This window comes from Leucoraja erinacea, chromosome 23 (genome assembly GCF_028641065.1).
Source record: "Leucoraja erinacea ecotype New England chromosome 23, Leri_hhj_1, whole genome shotgun sequence".
Taxonomy (NCBI): Eukaryota; Metazoa; Chordata; class Chondrichthyes; order Rajiformes; family Rajidae; genus Leucoraja; species Leucoraja erinaceus.
In genome coordinates, this window is record NC_073399.1 from 27,717,150 (window position 1) to 27,735,661 (window position 18,512).

Consider the following 18,512-nt stretch of genomic DNA (forward strand, 5'->3'; position numbering starts at 1 on the left):
TTATTTCACTTTTGTCTTTTCAACTCTGGCCTTTGCTCAACCATCTACCAATCAAACCTCTCTCACCAGTATCCATCCATCACTTGCCTGGTTTTGTCCCACCCCCACCTCTTCCAGTTTTCTCTTCCCACCACAATCAGCCTGAAGATGTGTCCTGGCCCAAAACCTCATGCCCTCCACAGATAACTCCTTCATGTCATTCCAGCAGTTTGTGTTCTTTTTCTAAAAGATAAGATAATTCTTTGTTGTCTCCCTACTGAAATCCCACTCTATTTTTTGGTCCTCTCTCTCTCTGCTCAAAGTTGGGCTGAGGTTCTACAGCACCGGCAACCTGCTCTGCTCAGAAAACAAGTTGTTGTTAGATTTGGTCGGCCATTCGTAACATCAACAGAGGCACAGCGTAAGAATTTATCTATTACCATTCCAGTCACATCCAACACCTCCTGTTGTTAGCCGACTGTCCCAGGTGTGCTCTCTCTGCTGAGACAGTTGGATTAGTTTAATCTACTGCTTTATCACTGATTACTTGCTGGCAGAATGCCAAGAGCACCCTGAGACAGCATCTTCACAGAATGTTCCCAGCATGTCCATGATCATCGACCTTCACTACCCACAGGCCAGCGACTCGAGACAGGAACTACAGAGCACCATCCATGAAGAAGAATGGTCTCGACCCAGAAACGCCACCGCCTGTCCCGCTGAGTTACTCCACCTTTTTGTGTCTAGCCTCCGTTATGGCTTGGTTGACAAACTTCACGTTAAGTGTAGCTTAATAAAATTACGAATAGGTTTAATGAGGATTATTGAACAATGGATTTATCTTAAACAGGCCAATGCATTGTTACTTTGTACCTATTTTAAATCCTCTATCTGCAAAATAACACTACTGAGATTTTCTTTTTAAATATAGGAAAATCATAAAAGGTAAATTAATAAGACATTGCAAATCAAAGAATGAAATGCCACCCAGACCCTGATATTATGGGTCTGCCTCTAAGGTACTTTCGGCAATTTTAGATCATAGAACGGTACAGCATAGAAGCAGGCCCTTCGGCCCACAATGTCCGTGCTAGACTCCTCGACCTGTACATGACCCATATCCCTCCATATCTTGCATATCGTTTTTTTTTTAAAGTTTAGATTAGAAATACAGCGCTCACCGAGTCCGAGCTAACCAGTGACCCCCTTATGCGAGCACTATCCGACACACTAAGGACAATTTACAATTTTTTAACCAAAGCCAAATTAACCTACAAACCTATACGTCTTTGTAGGAAACCCGAGCACCCGGAGAAAACCCACTCAGTCTCAGGGAGAGGGTACAAGCTTCATACAAACACCACCCGTAGTTAGGATCAATCCCAGTCTGTGGCACAGCAAAGCAGCAACTCTACCGCTGCACCACTGTGCCGCCCTTCAATATCTATGCGTCTATCTAAATGCTCCATAGCCCCTGGCAGCACATTCCACTAACCACTGTCTGCAACAAAAAAACATGCCACACATCCTCTTTGAACTTTGCCCCTCTCACCTTAAAGCTCAGCCCTCTAGATTGTAACATTTTACCCAGGGGAAAAGGGTTCTGACAGTCCACCCTATCTATGCCCATCATCATTTTATACCCATCTTTTGCATCTCCCCTCAACCTTGGACTTCTCTTGCCCATTAAGTCATTACCACAAATGAAAAACAAAATATGATTTCCCATCATGTAGACGGCACAGTGCACTTGCAGCGCCAGAGACCCTGGTTCAATCCTGACCTCCGTCGCTGTCTGTGGGGAGTTTGCATGTTCTCCCTTTGACAGTGCGGGTTTCCTCCGGGTGCACCGCTTTCCTCTCACTTCCCAAAGACATGCGGGTTTGTAGATTAATTGGGCTCTGTAAATTGCCTCTAGTGTGCGGGGAATGGATGAGAAAGTGGGATAGCATAGAGCTAGTGTAAGCATAGAAACATAGAAATTAGGTGCAGGAGTAGGCCATTCGGCCCTTCGAGCCTGCACCGCCATTCAATATGATCATGGCTGATCATCCATCTCAGTATCCCGTACCTGCCTCCTTCCATACCCCCCTGATCCCCTTAGCCACAAGGGCCACATCTAACTCCCTCTTAAATATAGCCAATGGGCCTCAACTACCCTCTGTGGCAGAGAGTTCCAGAGATTCACCACTTTGTCTCAGGCTGACCCCTTGTCCTGGAACGGGCGATCGATGGTCAGCATGGATTTGTGGGCTGAAGGGCCTGTTTCCACGCTGTATCTTTCAATCAATCATTTTGCCATTGGCTCCTTCGACAAAGAATTAAATGAAAATGGATCCATTTAAAAGACCTGTGTTACATGATCAATACATGTTGTGCATATTGCTTGTAAAAACTCTCTTCTAAAGAGAGCAAACATTGCAAGAATATTAACAACTCTCTTTGAAGCGACTGCTCTGGAAGTCAGAGCTGAGCAGTGACATAAATGAAGCAATGGTCGATGGAGAGAAAGCTTGGCTTTCACCTTCCCTGTACTCCCATTACTGACTGCATCAGTAACAAATCGTGCAATGTCCTTCACTGCGGCCCCAGCTCCTGCTGCATTCTAATGTCATTGCATTCTACATAATTAGACTGAATTGTGCTTTGATTCCAGACTCACTGAAACCATTCAGAGGAACTTTTCCTGGCTCTTACTAACTGTCTGTTGTGTGTGGAGAGAGATCACCAGTGTTCACAAAACCCTGAGCTGAGCATTTCTATTGTATTGCAAATGCAGTCTGTCACCCTCATATTTAAAGGTTCTCAAAGCTTTTCTTACTGCAAATGCAACACAATGAACGTTCAGTATTATGTTGCAGTTCTTTACTACACATTCAGTTTTATGCTGGGCTTTTTTAGGTAAAGCAGAAAGCTTTGCTCTAAATCATTGAAGAGCTGCTATTTAAAATCCACATCCTGATCAAGATTCCTCTGCTAAGTGTTGATACTGCAGATACAATGCAAAACTGTAAATCATTGTGTAACCAATACAATCCCAACATTCTTTGCTCAAAAGGATTATGCAAGACTGAAGGGAATGTCATCCACAGTGGATTACATATAAATTCCCATTCCCTGAAGGAATGGGAAGAGTTTCCTGCACTGCTCTTATTGCTGTAACAATTTTGATATTCTTTGACTTCTTATCTCTGTGGTATCGCATGGATCCAAGTTCATTTTGGCCCCAGCCTGAAATGTGCCGGTAAATGTATCTATTAAAGAACACTTCTTAATGACACCGATTTAAATATTGTGACTTTCACAGCCGAAACCAATTTTAGATTTTACTGCCAAGTACATATCAGAACACAGAACAATGAAGCCCATGAACAGGCCATTCGGCCCACAATGTCTGTGCTGGACAGGATGCCAAGATCAATTCTTATCTGCGTGCACATGTTCCCTCCATATCCATGTCTCTACCCAAATGCCATGGCAGCATAGGGGTACAGTGGTAGAGTTGCTGCCTTACAGCACCAGAGACCCAGGTTCGATCCTGACTACGTCTGTACGGAGTTTGTACGTTCTCCCCGTGATCTCCGTTGGTTTTCTCCGAGATCTTCGGTTTCCTCCCACATTCCAAAGACGTATAGGTTTGTAGGTTAATTGGCTTGCTATAAATGTAAAATTATCCCTTAACGTGCGGGTATCACTGGTCGGTGCCAAAGAGCCTGTTTCCGTGCTGTATCTCTAAAACTAAAAAAAACTAAAATCACTATCGTATCAACCTCCACCACAAGCCCAGCAACTCCATCCAGGCATCCGCTACTCTCTGTGTAAAGAACTTGCCCCGTACATTTCCTTTAAACTTTACCCATCTCACCTTAAAGTTAATTCCTTTAGCATTCAATATTTCCTTGCTGGGAAAAAACTTCTGACCGACAACCATTTCTATGCCTCTCATAATTTTATGTACTTCTATCCGGTCTCCCAGCGATCGCTGGCATTCTTTCCGTTAACCTTGGTCTCTCTAGATACTGGTTCTGAATCTATGATCTCAAAGTGCCCTATGTATCTCTCTCTCCATGGCACATTACAGCACCTCGCTCCACCTTACATTCCACACATATACAATGGAGTTCCAGGAGTCAGGCACAGTGGCACAGCTGGTTGAGTCGCTGCCACACAGCACCAGAGGGCCAGGTTTGATCCCAACCTCGGGTGCTGTCTGCGCCCAAGATGCGGTGTTCCATACTAGGACATCCGAGATGTCTTCATTCTTTAGGGAACGGGGGTTCCCCTCTCCCATCATAGATGATCCCTTCACTCCTGCCTCCTTGGTACCCCACAGCTCTGCTCTTGCTGCAGCTCGTCGCAACAGAGACACTTGCAGCCCAGTGGTATGAATATTAATTCCTCTCACTTCAGGTAGCCCCATATAGAGCATTCTCTCTCTCTCTATATATATATATATATATCCCTCCCCCATCCAAGTCACACTGGCTTCTCATTTTCACCCTATAAAGCTAACAATGACCTGTTACCTTCATCATCTTTGCCATTATGCATACCTTTCATTCAGCGTCACCAATTCCTTCTCTCCAGCTGCCTGTCCCACCGAGTTACTCCAGCTTTTTGTGTCTATGTTCGGTTTAAACCTGCATCTACAGTTCCTTCTTACACGTTTCTCTCACTACATTCCTGGAAACAGCAGATCAAAAATGATCACCAATCCCCCTTCCTCTCCAGACTGCGCACGTTAAGTTGTAAACACCACAGCCTCATGTTCATGTTGACTTCTTGCTTCTAACCAAAATAGCCTGTAGCATGAAGCATTTACTCATTCCCCTAGCTCTGTTAATCCTAGCTCCTCTGTCCATTTCTGGACTATACATTGTCCCTGTCACATACATTGCATTTTCAATGGTCTTGCTCAACTGCTCCCTTGTATCTACATCATGGTTGTGGTAGAACGATGACTTCCTTACTCACCCCATTTGCTTCTAGGGTACAATCCAAAACATTTCTCATTCATGGCACTTCTCTCCAGAGTGTAGCTCACACATTGGGCTTTGACCACGTCAAGATCTACCCTACCCTAGCAGCCAATTCTTTCCAATCATCGCAAAGGTAAAAGGAAGCTCCTGACTCCTAAACACATCTACAAACCACACTCCACCAACAACACGTTTTCATCTCCAGGGTAGTGATCATCAACTGAAGAAGTTCAGATACTGCTCCCTCCGTCTCTACATCAGAACTCCCTGGATCACCTCCTTTCCAGCTTCCTCTGCCCAAGTTGAACTAATTCACAACATCACTGCAGCCTTGACACCAGTCTCACTTAAACTCACATTGTGGAGGAGCCATCTTGGGGAATGTCTACTAACCAGCACCGTCCGTTTAATTCATTTTTAAAAAAAAAGTTTTTAGTAAGTCTTGTTCTTCGTCTGTTGGAGAAATGGACTTTTTAATCTGGGGGGTAGTGGATAATTATACTTCTAGGTCCCTACCTGGTCGGTGAGACAGCTTTTTCTCCGGGCTGCCACGTCGACCCGTCCTCGTGGCCTACCAGCGGGCGTGGAGCGCCATTTCGTGGCGGGGACCGCCCAGCACCTCGGCTTCAGTGGCGGCACAGCGCTGGAGCGCTATCGCGGAGCGGGCGATGCCTTGCCTGAGTCGCCGCGCTGGAGCTCCGGTGAGCTGTGACCGCCGAGATCAACACCTCCAGGCTGCGGAGCGGAGCGGGCGGCGCCGACTCAAACATCGGGAACCTGGGAGCTCCAACCCGGCGCGGCCTTGTCGGCTTTGGAAGCCGCGGTCCCCAGCTAGGAAGCGGCCGTTCCAGGTGGCCCAGCCGCTGAGAGGACTCTCCCGACGCCGGGGCAACACCACCCGGCCAGAACGGCCAGGAACATCGGGCCTCCATACAGGCAATAGCGGTGGCCTCAATAGGCCTGACTTTGGGTGTACTGGGGATGGGGACTGGACATTGTGCCTTCCCCCACAGTGGTATCCACTGTGCGGGGATGATTTTTTTGTGTGTAAGTAAACATGTTAGTCTGTGTCCAAGATGGCTGTCGGAAGGGAGAGTGGACGCTGGCGTGCTTTAGCTGCCGCTGCTCTCTCTTCACATTGTGTGTTTTGATTTTTTGTCTTTGGAGCGATTTCTGTCTTTAATTTGTGTATTGGTGATGTCCTTATTATTCTTTTTACTCCGACTATATGTTTTTTTCTCTTCTGTTAATTTCTGTAAGGTGTCCTTGAGACTTTGAAAGGCGCCCGAAAATAAAATTTATTATTATATATACATGTAGGATTGAACTGCCGACACTGTGGGTTTTTTTTTCTAAACAGAAGATAGACACAAAATGCTGGAGTAACTCAGCAGGTCAGGCAGCATCTCTGGAGACAAATAGGTGACGTTTCGGGTCTGAAGAAGGGTTCCGACCTATTCTTCTTTACTCCAGAGATGCTGCCTGACCCACTGAGTTACTTCAGCACTTTTTTGTTTTGTAAATTCACTTAAATTCCTTCCCAGCTGTCCAGATGACACATATAATATTTTCCTCGCTGAGGGTCAACATAATGCCACATTGTTTGCGACACACAACTAACCCGCTAATGTTTACACCTGGCCAGTGAAACTTCTTCGCACATGTACTCCTGTACTCACCAATTGCCATCCTCAAATGATCAAAGATGGAACTTTATGGACTGTAGGCAGAAGGGGGATACAGCAAGTGGCGGGTTTCTTATGTTCCCGAGGAATCTGCAATTGGGTTTGAATTAAGAGCTCCATCGATTGAATCTTACCCCGCAACATTGAGGCGAGGATCACGCAACAATGACGGCATGCTGCACACTTCCTGTTTAATGGCAGTATCGGATTAAATCTGCGGAATTCAGATCGAGCACGGAACATTTTTTAATCTTCCTGTGTCGAGAGTGTTTATGTCGGGACCTGGGAGCGACAGACTTTGCATATATACCCCTGCCCGAGCTAGTTGGGTCAGAAACCCGCAAACACAGCATATTGTAATTCATGCCACCACCTTGCCAGGGAATTACAACATGTCGCCCATCCTAATATCCGCAACGTGGATCCACCTCGTAGCCTGGTACGTGGACTCCCTCTCTCCCTCACACACACAATACACGCGCCACCACTCCAGGATTCATCACCCACCCCTGGCTGATTGTTCCACAATAAACCCCAGCGTTTAAAAAGCAGGTTTCTTTCATTTGGTGTGCGCCAATGACAAAATGCACCAGGGTTGCTGGGAAAATGGCAGCTCTATTAGGCTGTAACATCATCGCCTCTGCAACACAGCCAGGCTCGCCAGAGATAGCAGCTGGCCGGCAGAATTTACAAGACATCCAAATAACCCTGTGAATTAAAGTGCATGGTGCTGGATTTTTTTGCGGCCGGGGGGGGGGGGGCAAGACTAAAGCATCTGCGGTTTATTCTGCCTGCAATGCTGTGAATTTTAACTCATTTAGAAAGAAGCTTTCATGCCGGCTGCCCAGGATTAGTGCGGACTCTCGCCGCGCCGAGCTTTATTACATGTGGCGTTTCTAATGGGATCCTTTCCTCGGGTGAACAACAATGGTGCAACCCAGTACTCGCTCACAAAACAGAAAAGAGCAGTCATACCTGTGCTGCGGTTTCCTCCGATTCCTCGCCTATTCTCTGCCTTGGCACCGTATTCACTGATGTTGGATAATATATGTAATAAATGTATTATCTTTGCAGTGCGCCGCTTCGGCTACCGCTTCTGTAGCTGGGCGGTGCTTCACTAGATTATTTAAATGACTAATTCGCCGGCGCGACACGCCACATGGTCTGACAGATTGGGTTTGCAGGCAGTCCAATGAGAAGCGAGGCAGGGCTGGACCAAAGCCTCATGAGATGATGCACAGACCTCTCCCAACCCCCGACAAGGCGCAGGCTCCGCGAGGTTACTAAAGTTCACGGCTCTGTTGGTAGAGTCGCCAGGCCGCCACCTCAAACCCTCCCCCTTCCTCAAACCTCGGGTGCAAATACAAATTAAGCCATTGCAAGTATACTTTGCAAAGTAATTATCCATTCATATCCCCTCATGTTTATTTCCAAAATAAATATATTACAAGAATATGCGTGATGTTACAAGAATCACACAAAGGGCGGTAAGCATTTGGAGCGAGCTGCCGGAGGAGGTAGTTGAGGCAGGCACTATCACAACGTTTAATAAATATTTAGACAGGTACATGGATGGGACAGGTTTAGAGGGTCAAACGCAGGCAGGTGGGACTAGTGCAGATGGGACATGTTGGTTGGTGGGCAAGTTGGGCCGAAGGGCCTGTTTCCAGCTGTATTTGACTAAATATAACAATTTAAAAAGTGTTTCATTGTCTAATGAACCTTCAGGTGAATAGTGAAATTCTCTTTGAAGTGGGGTCCCGACCTGAAACGCCACCTATCCATGTTCTCCAGAGATGCTGCCTGACCCGCTGAGTTAATCCAGCACTTTGTGTCTTTTTTTTTGTAAACAGGCAGCTGCAGCTCCTTGCATCTACAATGTAATCCTTACTTGCTGCAGCTTTAGAGGACCCTTAATGCAAATAACACATAGATAATGTATAATAATTAAAAATACAATAAATTCATGAATCTGTCAGATAATATATCTTTATGATCTACAAAGATTCATCAATTTTACTTGTCATTGTCAGTGTACAGTCCAGAGACAACGAAATGCATTTAGCATCTCCCTTGAAGAGCGACATAGCAAACGATTTGAATAAAAAAAAAAATAATAAGTGTCCGGTTGGCATCACCGAGGTAATTGTTTAAGAGTGACAGCCGCCGGAAAGAAGCTGTTCCTCGACCTGCTGGTTCGGCAACGGAGAGACCTGTAGCGCCTCCCGGATGGTAGGAGGGTAAACAGTCCATGGTTGGGGTGAGAGCAGTCCTTGGCGATGCTGAGCGCCCTCCGCAGACAGCGCTTGCTTTGGACAGACTCAATGGAGGGGAGCGTGGAACCGGTGATGCGTTGGGCAAATTTCACCACCCTCTGCAAAACAAGGGACTGCGGATGCTGGAATCTGCCCTGGATTGCCTGTGAAGTGTGTACGTGTATGTTGGTGGGTATACCCAAAATGTTGGAGTAACTCAGCAGGTCAGGAAGCATCTCTGGAGAGAAGGAATAGATGACATTTCGGGTCGAAACTCTTCTTTAGATTGAGAGTCAGGGGAGGGGGAAACAAGAGATATGAAAAGATACAAAGAACAAATGAATGAAACGTATGAAAATAACAAATCAAAGCCTCCACTGATGCTGGCTTTTTTTATACCTTTCATTCATTAGTTCTTTGTACCGTTTCATACCTCTAGTTTACCTCTCCCCTGATTCTCAACCTGAAGAAGGGTCTCGACCTGAAAAGGCACCTATACATGTTCTCCAGAGATGCTGCATGACCCGCTGAGTTACTCCAGCACTTTGTGTAATAAAAAAAAACCATGCAGTTGATACATTGTTACAACACATTTGATACATTGTTACCTCTTCAATCATCACTCTCCTAGCATTTGGTAATGACCATTGTGCATAATATTCACAAATCTTTACAATAATCGGCAAGATGTAGTCATGTTTAATTTGCTTCCATTTGCAGAGTTACTGTAGATATAGCACTTAGGGCTAACGGAATCAAGGGATATGGGGATAAAGCAGGAACGAGGTACTGATTTTAGATGATCAGCCATGATCATATTGAATGGCAGTGCTGGCTCGAATGGCCTACTCCTGCACCTATTTTCTATGTTTCTAACTCAACGGGTCAGGCAGCATCTGAAGGGTCCCAACCCCAAAAATCTGCCCATTGCCTGCACAGATGCCGAGTTCCTCCGGCACATAGTTTAAATTATGCTCCAGAATCCGGCATCTGTAGTCTCTCGTGCCACCATGTCAGCCTTAATTAAATTATGTTGTGTCTTTTAAACTTAATTACAAGTTGTAAATGTTATAATAAAATGTACTTACAATTGAACTTCAAAGCAAGAATGTTAACTCGTGCACAACAATGCAAACCTTCCCCCACAACAATAGTTTATATTTTGCTAGCTGTATATATTTAATTATTGGTCTTGTCTCTAAATGAAGAACCAAAAGAGAGATTCCATCTGTTTGCTGTTTGAACAGTATAATCTTGTCCTCATTGCAACACTGTGAATGCATGGAGCTCGGAGATTCATCAGCATCAGGAGCTACTGGGGGTTACCCAGCTAAACCTGCAGTGCAAAATTGTTGCAGTTCCTACACATTGCTTCTAGCCATGTCCAATATTTCTAGTAGGAAGATCAATGTCAAATCTAGATCCATAGTTATACAGGCCTGGAGCTGTACAACACCGAAGGCCCTTCGCTCTATCCTGTCCATGCTAACCAAGTTGGCCTAATGTGCTAGTCCAATTTGCCTGCATTTGGCACATAGCCCTCCAAACCCATCCTATTTGCACATCTGTCCAAATGTCCTTTGAAAGTCGCTTCTATAGCTTCCTCCGGCAGCTCGTTCCAGAGATGGACTACCCTCTGAATGAGAAAGATTTCCCCTGAGATCCCTCTTAAATCCCTTCCCTCTCACCTTAAGCCTCTGCACTCTAGTTTGAGAATCCTCTAGCCTGGGTTAGATTTGTGAGTGTTCACTTTATCCATGTCTTGTACATCTCAATAAGGTCACTCCTCAGTCTCCAACAGTCCAAAGGAAAAAGGTCACAGCCCATCCAAACTCTCCCCATAACTCAAACCCACAAGCCCTGGTAAGATCCTGATGAATCTCCTCTGGACCCCATCCAACTTAATGACATCTTTCCCATAGCTTGATGACCAGAATTGCCCACAAAGTGTGGTCTCACCAATGACTTGTACAGCTGCATCATAATGTCCTAGTTTATTCTCCCCAATATCCATCAACAAAGCCCAGATTCTATCACTCACCTGCAGTGTCCAATTAACCCACCATCCAGTAAGTTTGTGGTCTGTGGGAGGAAGCAAAAGCAGGTGAAGGAAAGCCACAAGCCCATGGGGAGAGTGTGCAAGCCCCGTACAGACAGGGTTACTGTTGGTGCCAGGCAGCAGCTCGACATGCTGCACCAACCCGTTTCCATTAGTGAGACATTATTCAAATGTAACAGTACTGAAACAACTTGCATTTAATACAGTAAAATACTTAAAGATAGTTTGCAGAACATTTTTTAAATTAAGCGGTGGGTTAACTGGAAGCAAAAGGAGATTAGGATGATGGGGAAATCAAACTTGGGTTTGAGTTTGAGTTTGGACATCCAGCAGAGGAGATTTCCTGGAGTGTACAGAGCTTTGATTATAGAAGGCCAGTGTATTTCAATAGTCAAATCTTGAATAGTCAAACATGGAGATGATCACATGGGACATAAAAACATTACAGAACCAGAACAGGACCTTCAGCTCACAATGTCTGGTCCAAATATGCTGGCAAGTTAAACTAATCTCCTGTCTGCACGTGATCCATATCCCTCCATTCCCTGCATATCCATCTGATATCTAAAAGCCTCTTACTGTATATGTCTCTATTGGCAACGTGATCCAGGCACCCACCACCCTCTTGTCCTGCACATTTCCCTTCACATTTTGCCCCCTCTCACCTTGAACTATGCCTTCCAGTCTTTGACGTTTCCATCCTGGGGAAATGGTTCTGACTATCTACCCTCTCTACACCTCTCATCATTTTATAAACTACTATCAGGTTCTCCCCTCATCCACCGATGTTCCAGAGAAAGTTTGTCCAACCTCCCCTTACAACTAATACCATCTAATCCAGGCATGAGTGATTGTTAGCGGATGGGATGAAATAGGAGTTGATCAAGGCATCTGACCTTGGTGGAAATAACCGTTTAAGTGATGGGTTAGATTTGTGTTCTAAACTCTGCTCAAAGCTAAATATGACATCAATGTTGCAAACATTCTGGTTCAGCTTCTTGCATTATAATGAAAGAGTGTCTTGGTATTGCATGTAGGTATGCTTTCAGGATTAATGGCCCACTTGCCATATACTTCTATAATATATTTGCCAATTTTATTTAACTCTCTTCTAAAGAATTGTCTTGTATACGGTGTCTAACATTCCCCTTATAAAAAGCAGTATTAAGGACTGTGCTCTTTCACATTCTGCTTTATGGGTTTGTCTTGCACAATAAAGGGCCTGTCCCACTTGGGCGCCATTTGCACGTCACGCAGATGGCGTGCAAAGATTTTGTACATCCCAAAATCCTGGGACGCCGCGCGCAACCGCCCATGTCACCACGCACCAGGCGCGCATAATGCGCATCACGTGCGTTGTGACGTGTAAATGATGTCGCGTACATTATGCGCAAATGACGCCCAAGTGGGACAGGCCCTTAAGTAATTACCTCGTTAATATCTTTAACCCAGGACAGTGCGGTGGCGCAGCGGTAGTGTTGCTGCCTTATAGCTCCAGAGACCCAGGTTCCACTCTGACTACGTGCGCCGTCTGTACAGAGTTTGTACCTTCTCCCCATGACCGTGTGGGTTTTCTCCAGATGCTCCAGTTTCCACTCACACTCCAAAGATGTATAGGTTTGTAGGTTAATTTGGCTTCGGTAAAAATTGCAAATTCTCCTTAGTCAGTGGGATAATAATAGTGTAAGAGGATCGTTGGGCAGCGCAGTCTCAGTGGGCCGTGCTATATCTCTAAACAAAACAAAACCCTATTCATGTTCCTCTTGAGATTAATTGCACATCTAATTTTTTTTGTATTTAATATTTGGATCTTTTCAGTAGGAAGTGCTGCTGATCCGCTTTACACCCAAATGGGTACTGCTCCTCACAAGAAAATGCTTGCATCTGTTTAAATTCCTCTCATCAGCTCTGCACCGGCACCTGACACCCACCCTAGTTTGCAATTGTAATAGTGTGAGATTTGCACCTTGTCCATAATTTGTGTGAGTTATGATACTGGATCATCTTAAAGCAGACTGATTATTTTCATTAATGTATTCTTTTGTATGCAGAAGACTTAATGGTATGAATGTGTTGCAAACGGACCAGGTAAACCTGTGTTCAAGAAGGAACTGCAGATGCTGGAAGATCGAAGGGACACAAAATTGCTGGAGAAACTCAGCGGGTGCAGCAGCATCTATGGAGCGAAGGAAATAGGCGACGTTTCGGGCCGAAACCCTTCTTCAGACTGATGGGGGGTGGGGGGGGAGAAGGAAGGAAAAGGGGAGGAGGAGGAGCCCGAGGGCGGGTGGATAGGAGGGTGGGAGGAGACAGCTAGAGGGTTAAGGAAGGGGAGGAGACAGCAAGGGCTAGCAAAATTGGGAGAATTCAATGATAATGCCATCCGGACGCAAGGTCCCCAGGCGGAATATGAGGTGCTGTTCCTCCAATTTCCGCTGTTGCTCACTCTGGCAATGTGGTAAACATGTGGTAAACCTGCTTAGTTGTAGATGAAATGTAGCTTTAAAACTACCTGTGTTGAGCAATGGAGAATTTTGGTCAGTGTCTGACTATGAATTGGTGATAGTCACACCAGGATACTTGCTGGATGATGTGTAATACACACTGAAGTGGAAGTCTGATTTGAATGTAGTATATTTAATATATTTTTATATATAAGAGGCGCATTGCAGTATAGTCAATGCCACTTTAAAAGTAAATTTGCAGTGTCATGGTGATGACAATTAGGAAAAGGTACATTCAATGACAAAATATTTCACCTATGTTTGGCATATGAGTTTTATATTTAATATTTCCCAATTTACAGCATTCCTTCGATGGCAACGACCGTATGTTATATTAACATGTGATTTTTCTGCAAAGTCGGCTTGTAATTTAACAGAGCAGTAGCACTTTGAGCAGGTAATATTGGCAGAATAAAGAAGGTGGGCAAAATTGGGTTTGTGGTTGCATCTAGCCTTCACACCAGCAGCTACACTGGGTGGAGGTTCGATTCCTTCCTGCTGTCTTGCTCCCTTTGCCATCTTTGGAAAAGAAATCTCCAGAAATCTGATTACATAGGGACGTCTTTCTGCATGCCTCAAAACCATCTCTACGCATATCGGAATGTAATGGTGTAAAGTGCATGAAACCCTTGATTTCAAAGTATTTTTGGTTAATACTGGGTATATTTGCCACACTAACAGAATGCAGTGCTGCCCGCACGTGCACAGTGCATCCTGTGGTCTCAACGCAACTTCCATGTGTTTTATGCCCGTGGGGAAAAGGACCTCCAGAGGTTAATTTAACAAAAACAAACTGTCACAGCACCATCATGGGGTCTGGCTTCTGCCCACAGCTTCACAGAGATTGGAACCTGACTTGGATGAGTCATCTTTTAGTTGGGTATGTCATTAACGCTCTGTGTCCTATCCTCTGTCATAATTGTCTGATGCACATTGTTGGGCGAGCTTGGACTTTATTCCTTGGAGCGCAGGAAACTGTTGGATGATCTTACAGAGGTGTGTAAAATCATGAGGGGATCAGATAGGATGAATGCAGCAAATTTTTTTGCAGGCTAAGGGAATTAAGAAAAACTAGATGGCAAAGGTTTAAGGTAAGAGGGCTAAGATTTAATAGGAACCTAAAGGGCAACTTTTCCCACACAGACGGTGGTGGCTATATTGAACGAGCTGCCTGAGGAGGTAGTTGAGGCAGGTACTATAACACTAAATGACATATGGGCAGGTACATGGACAGAAAGTTGAAAGAGATATGGGCCATATGTGGGCAGATGGGACTAATTTAGAGATGGGCATCCCTGTCGGCATGTATGAGTTTGGTTGCTGGGCCTGTCTCCATGCTCCATGCAGTATGACAATCTGTCCTCTTTCTCCCCCCCCCCCCCCCCCCCCCCCCAATTTGCAGGCAGCCTCCCTAAACTACAGGTTCATGTCCCCTGCACAAGCACACAATCTATGTTCACTGGCTCACAATGAACCAAATGGTTAATGTGCCTTCAAGACAAAAGGAACAGCAGATGCTAGAATCTTGGTAAATTAGGCTAACTCAGCAGAAAATAAACACCTACACAGCTGGGACCTCCAGCAGGACAAAGAATATCAGCTGCAAAATTCCCCTCCAAAGAGCCCTCTTTCACCTTGTATTTGAACTACTTAAGGAGAAGAAATTATTTTAGCAGTAGAAATTAGGATTTTAAAATTTGAGGTACGAAGGCCTAAACATTTTTTTTAAACTAAATGCTGCTGGCACATGCACTAAGCTGTTCATCGTGGGGAAGGAAGGCAAAGTCAATTATGTAACAGAGAGCCACAGAGAGCAGGAAGGAGTGGAGATGTGAGCAGTCGATCCAATCGCAACCGGCGAGCGGTTGCATTGCAACCATGGGCTGATGTGGTGTTATTGTTTCAAGGGGTGGGCCTTGGATTAAAGGGACAAGTGCAAGAATCGCCCACCAGTCATTCACCCCAGATCTCTCCGCCCCACGATCCAAACACTGAAGTGTCACCACAACTAGCCACTCCCACCACTGGTTAATCACTCGTGTGTCAAGCTGCACTAGAAAACACTGACTTTAAAACCTTTCCCAGCCCAGACACCTGGAAGAACACTATATTTAAACCTTCAAAGGTAGACAAAAATGCTGGAGAAACTCAGTGGGTGAGGCAGCATCTACGGAGAGAAGGAATAGGAGACCCTTCTTCAGACCTTTGATTTTTCCAGTACCTGCAGTTCTTTTTAAAATATTTGAACCTTCATGTATTTTCTGTAAATTGTTCATTTTACAAAATGACGTTGTTTGTTAAGGCCCTGTTTTATTTTGAAAACATTAGTTTTCAAAATAAAACAGGTCTTTAACATACATCATATTTTTTCACAGGAAATAAACTTGAACCAGACCAATCAGCTGCAGTGTGATAATTGAAATTATTAAAGTTTTTTCCATTTAAATGTCATAGTCATACAGCACGGAAACAGGCCTTTTGGCCCAATTCCCCAAAACATTGCCTAGTCATGTTCTTCAGAGATGAACACTGAGTTATTCCAGCACTTTGTGTTTTTTGCTCAAAATTCAGCACCTGCAGTTTGTCGTGTCTACCTCACACTGGCTATGTTGCTGCTTCATAGGCTTTGCTCGACATTTTAGCTCAGTGCCTGTGCAACCCCACATGGTACCGTTACATTGGGATTCCTGTTCCTTTCGCTTCTAAGTAAGGTGGTTGTGCATTCAGGTTTGGCAGAATTAAAAATAGACTGCATTGAAGCCTAGGAAGACTCATCATGCAATATTGAGGAATTGCTGCATTACTTGGAGTTGCTTTTGATACAAGGCCCCATCTGAGCTCACAGGTGAGTGTAAAAGACCCAACGTTACTATTTTAGGAAACACTAGGTGAGCTATCCTTCAAAGCATGCATAGCAGATGTGGACTGACCAAAGCCTGCCTGACCCGCTGTTTGACGATCATTTGGAGGCAGATACGACAGTGATGTTGAGAAGTTTTTAGAAAGACACTTGGATATGCAGGGGATGGAGGAACATGGATCACGTGCAGGCAGAGATTAGTTTAACTTGGCATCATGTTTCGCACAGACATTATGGCTGAGGGGCCTGTCCCATTGCTATACTGTTCTCTGTTTATTCTTGTTCTATTTGTGTTTTGCAGTAATAATTCTGGAGTTATCCTCACTATGGATATTGTCATCAGGACTGTCTCCCAGATTTCCTGCTGCACTTATTAAAATTAATACAATTGGTATCATAATCTGTCATTTAAATATATGTTTATTTTCAAGCATATTATAGGCACCCTACTTATATTGGCTCTATGTGTCACTACTGTTTCAGTGTTTTATTCTGTCACCAATTTAAATGTTACAGTATTTATATTTCACTTTTGCTGTAGTGGCAGACGTTAACACATAGAGTCAATGAGCTGAAACACATGGAAAAAGGCCTTTCATCCCACTTTGTCCAGGCTGACCAAATTGGCAGATTGGGCTAGTCCCATTTGCCTGTGTTTAGCCAATAGCCCAATAAACCTTTTGTATCCATGTACCTGTCCTAATGTATTTTAAATGTTGTTATTGTACAGTACCTGCCTCAAGTACTTCCTCTGGCAGCACACTCCGTATACTCACCACCCTCTGTGTTTAAAAGAAAAAAAATGCCCCTTAGGTTTGTATTACATCTTTCCCTTCCACCTATGCCTTTTAGTTCTTGATTCCCCTAGCCTGGGAAAAATACTCTGGATTCACCCATCTATCTCTCCCATACACTACTAAAAGATCACCACTCAGCCTCCTGCACTCCAAGGAATAAAGACCTAGCCAGCTCAAACTCTCACTATAGCTCAGGCCTTCAAATTCCTGCACCATCCTCGTAAATCTTCTCTGCACTCTTTCCAGCTTAATGCCATTTTTCCTATAGCAGGGTGACCAAACTTGAACACAATACTCCAATGCGACATTAACCTTTTGCTTTATCTGCATGCAAATGGCAATTAAGCTTAGACACAATGAATGGCAGATATTGGTTTACTAATAAAAATGTTTTGAAGACCCAACCATCTCTCTAATGTAAACACAAAATGCTCGAGTAACTCAACGGGTCATGCGGCATCTCTGGAGGACATGGATAGGTAACGTTTCAGTTCGGTACCCTTCTTCAGACAAGAAGGGTCTGAAGATGGGTCACGACCCGAATCATCACCTATCCAGGTTCTCCAGAGTTGCTGCCAGAACCGCCGAGTTACTCCAGCAATTTGTGTCTTTTTTTCAAATACGATTAACCTTGAGAGCTTTTTTGGGGAGTGCAGAACTGAATATCATTAACTGTAAGCTTTGTTTTTCCATGCCTGGCTGTGAGATTTTCTTACTGTTAATTGATGTAAACACAAGGCTATCTTGTTACACAATGTTCTTCAAACATTATTGCTGGGAAAAAATGTACATACTTTAGATGGTGCAGAGAATGGCGAGTTCTGAGGGGCCTTTTTAAAACCAAGGTCAATGATAGAAAGTTCTCGATTAGTTTGTATGAATACATTGTTATGTCTTAGTTTCTTTTGTACATTTTAGAGGTCAGTAGCTTAGATAATCACATTCAATTCATACAGCATTGTAAAATTACGTTAGTTTTCATATTTAATACATTTTGATTGGCATGGGAGTTAATGACCTATTTCTACTTTGCTTATAACTTAAGCAAATACTCCACATGTTTATAATTAATATCGAAGGGGAATTGTTGTGTCAGATGAGTTCCTTTTAAGGGACAATAGCAGTGCTGTTACTACTAAGAAACTAAGTAATAAATAGAACTGTCGTGTTACTAACGTGAATTTGGTTCTAACTTTGTGGAATTCTTTTCCTTCCTCCCTTTCTCTTAGCTCCTGACACAAAGCTTTTGGTCACCTGTCTTAATATCTCCTCTAATGCAATAAGGATTGCATTAAAATTTAATTGAAGATAATATTTCAAAGTACTACCTTGGGGTGTTCTGCTTTGTTGATGGAGACAGACAAATCCATCATGCATTTTATCTGAATCTTGAA

General features: G+C 44.1%; 1 protein-coding gene across 1 annotated transcript in view; it reads right to left on the reverse strand.

The window, feature by feature from the left end:
- The window catches only part of fasn (fatty acid synthase), an 88,907-nt gene extending 81,132 nt beyond the window's left edge, over positions 1–7,775 (reverse strand). Inside the window, exon 1 of the mRNA XM_055654173.1 lies at positions 7,619–7,775. The gene's annotated coding sequence lies outside the window, so the exon portion shown is untranslated. The remainder of the gene's footprint in view (positions 1–7,618) is intronic.
- Positions 7,776–18,512: the final 10,737 nt, after the last annotated feature.